This window comes from Balaenoptera musculus, chromosome 2 (genome assembly GCF_009873245.2).
Source record: "Balaenoptera musculus isolate JJ_BM4_2016_0621 chromosome 2, mBalMus1.pri.v3, whole genome shotgun sequence".
In the NCBI taxonomy this organism is placed as follows: Eukaryota; Metazoa; Chordata; class Mammalia; order Artiodactyla; family Balaenopteridae; genus Balaenoptera; species Balaenoptera musculus.
The window spans coordinates 59,876,881-59,880,280 of NC_045786.1; the positions used below are offsets into that span (position 1 = coordinate 59,876,881).

The following is a 3,400-nucleotide window of genomic DNA, read 5'->3' on the forward strand; positions in this document are numbered from 1 at the left end:
TTCTTTCAGTATGCTGCTGAATTCTGTTTGCTAGTGTTTTGTTGAGGATTTTTGCATCAGTGTTCATAAGCAATTCCACTTCCAGGTCTGTGGTTTTTTTATAGTGTCTTTTTTTGTCTTTTGTATCAGGGTAATGCTGGCCTCAGAATGAGTTAGGAAGTATCCCTCCTGTTCAATGTTTTGGAAAACTTTGAGAAAGATTGGTATTAGTTCTTCTTTACATGTTTGGGAGCATTCACCAGTGAATCCATCAGGTCCATGGCTTTTCTTTGTTGGTAGATTTTTGATTCCTGATTCAATCCCCTTACTAGTTGTAGGTCTGTTCAGATTTTCTATTTCTTAATGATGTAATCTTGGTAGGTTTTGTGTTTCTAGGAAATTTTCCATTTCATCTAGGTTATCCAATTTTTTGGCATACAATTTTTCATAATACCTTTATAATCTTTTTTATTTCTGCAGAATTAGTAATGTCACCACTTTCATTTCCAATTTTAGTAATTTGAGTCTTTTTTTCTTAGTCCACTAGCTAAAAGTTAGTCAATTTTGTTGATTATTTTGAGGAATCAACTTTTTGGTTTCATCGATTTTTCTCCATTGTTTTTCTAATCTGTATTTCAGTTATTTTAACAGCAGGGAAGGGTTGGGGGAAGGGATAGTTAGGGAGTTTGGGATTGACATGTACACACTGCTATATTTAAAATGGATAACCAACAAAGACCTACTGTATAGCACAGGGAGCTCTGCTCAGTATTATGTAGCAACCTACATGGGAAAAGAATTTGAAAAAGAATAGACACATGTATATGTATAACTGAATCACATTGCTGTACACCTGAAACTATCAAAACATTGTTAATCAACTATACTCCAATATAAAATAAAAAGTTAAAAAACATATTTTTCCCTAGAAAAAAATCTAGTTGAAATTAGATTCTGGTCCTAATTATATCACCTGCTGAATTCTGTGATCTTGGGCAAAACTCCAGACCTGGAACTAGTGTATTTCAGTTATTTCTGTTCCATCTTTATTTGTCTTTCCTTTCCTTTTCTTTTCCTTCCTTTCCCTCCTTCTATTTAGTTTGTTCTTTTTCTAGTTTCTTACATTGTAAAGTTAGGTTATTGATTTGAGATCTTTCTTGTTTGTTTTTGTTTTTTTGTTTTTTGTTTCTGGCTGCATGGCATGTGGGATCTTAGTTCCAGTGGAAGCTTGGAGTCTTAACCACTGGACTGCCAGGGAAGTCCATTTTTCTTGTTTTTTATTTTTTTAAATATTTATTTATTTATTTTTGGCTGCGTCGGGTCTTAGTTGTGGCACGTGGGCTCTTCACTGTGGTGCACAGGCGTCTCTCTAGCTGTGGCACGCAGGCTCTAGAGCACGCAGGCTCAGTAGTTGCGGCTCATGGGCTCTCTAGTTGCAGTGCATGGACTTAGTTGCCCCACAGCATGTGGGATCTTAGTTCCCCGACCAGGGATCGAAACTGTGTCTCTTGCATTGGAAGGCAGATTCTTAACCCCTGGACCACCAGGGAAGTCCCTCCTTGTTTTTTTAATGTAAGCATTTATAGCTATAAATTTCCCCCTTTGTACCATTTTTGGGGAGTCCCATAAGTGTTGGTTATTGTGTTTTCATTTTCATTTGGCTGTAAGTATTTTCTAATTTGCCTTCTGATTTCTTCTTTGATTCATTGATTGCTTAAAAGTATGTTGTTTAATTTCTACAATTTTGTGAATTTTCCAGTTTTCTTTATGTTATTGATTTCTAACTTCATCCCATTTTGGTCAGAGAAGATAAATTGTATGATATCTTTTAAATCTATTGAGACTTAATTAGTGGCCTAACATATGGTCCATCCTGGAAAATTTCCCATGTGCACTTGAAAAGAATGCATATGCTGTTGTTGTTGGGTGGAGTGTTCTATTAGATCTGGTTAGTTTATTGTGTTTAAATCCTTGATTTCCTTACTTACCCTCTATCTGGTTGTTCTATTATTGTGAGAGGGGTATTGAAGTCTCCAACTATTATTATAGAACTGTCTATTTTGTCCTTCAATTCTGTCAGTTTTGCTTCATATATTTGGTCTGTCATTAGGTGCATAAATTTTTAAAAAATTATTTATTTAATTATTTGGGTCTGCTGGATCTTTGTTGCAGCATGCGGGATCTTTGTTGCAATGTGCAGGATCTTCATTGAAACGTGTGGGATCTTTAGTTGCGGCATGTGAGATCTTTAGTTGCAGCATGTGGGTAGTTGCGGCATGCAAGATCTAGTTCCCTGACCAGGGATTGAACCCGGGCCCCCTGCACTGGTAGCGCAGAGTCTTAACCACTGGACCACCAGGGAAGTCCCATAAATTTTTATAACTGTTATATCTTTTCGCTGTATTGAACATTTTATTAACATATAATGTCCTTCTTTGCTTCTTGTAAACTTGTTTTATTTAAAGTCTATTTTGTCTGATATTTGTATAGCCAGTCCTGCTCTCTTTTGTTTACTATTTGCACGGAATATCTTTTTCCATCTTTTCACTTTCAACCTGTTTGTGTCTTTGAATTTCAAGTGAGTCCCTTGTATAATTGGGCCATGTGTTTTTTTTCCAATCTTCCAATCTGTCTTTTCATTGGAGAATTTAATCTACTTACATTTAAAGTAATCACTGATAAGGAGGGACTTACTTCTGTCATTGTGTTATTTGTTTTCTATATGCCCTAAGCCTTTTTGTCCCTCATTTCCTGAATTCCTGTCTTTTGTTCTTTAGTCAACTTTTGGTAGTGAAATGTTTAAATTCCTTTCTCATTTCCTTTTGTGTGTATACTTTAGCTAGTTTCTTTGTGACTACCATGGGGATTATATTTAACATCATAAAGTTATAACACTCTAACTTGAATTTGTACAAGTTTAACCTCAATAACATGCAAAATCTCTGTTCTTTTTTAAATTAATTTATTTTTTATTTTATTTATTTTTGGCTGTGTTGGGTCTTCGTTGCTGCATGTGGGCTTTCTCTAGTTGTGGCGAGTGGAAGTTACTCTTCTTTGCGGTGTGCAGGCTTCTCACGGCGGTGGCTTCTCTTGTTGCCGAGCACGGGCTCTAGAGCGCAGGCTCAGTAGTCATGGTGCATGGGCTTTGTTGCTCTGCAGCATGTGGGATCTTCCCAGACCAGGGCTTGAACCCGTGTCCCCTGCATTGGCAGGTGGATTCTTAACCACTGCGCCACCAGGGAAGTCCAAAATCTCTTTTCTTTTACAGCTCTGTCCCTACCTCTTTTGGTTGTTGTCACAAAATGACATCTGTGTACATTGTGTGCCTGAAACAAAAAGCTAATAATTCTCTTAAATGCATTAGTCTCTTAAATCTTGTAGAAAACAAGAAGTGCAGTTGCAAACCACTGTTACAATAATA

At 36.7% G+C, this 3,400-nt stretch overlaps 1 non-coding gene across 1 annotated transcript; it reads right to left on the reverse strand.

Annotated features, from left to right (window-relative positions):
• Positions 1-2,268: 2,268 nt before the first annotated feature.
• TRNAG-ACC lies at positions 2,269-2,341 on the reverse strand. The gene has a single exon. It is a non-coding gene; the product is annotated as a tRNA-Gly (tRNA).
• Positions 2,342-3,400: the final 1,059 nt, after the last annotated feature.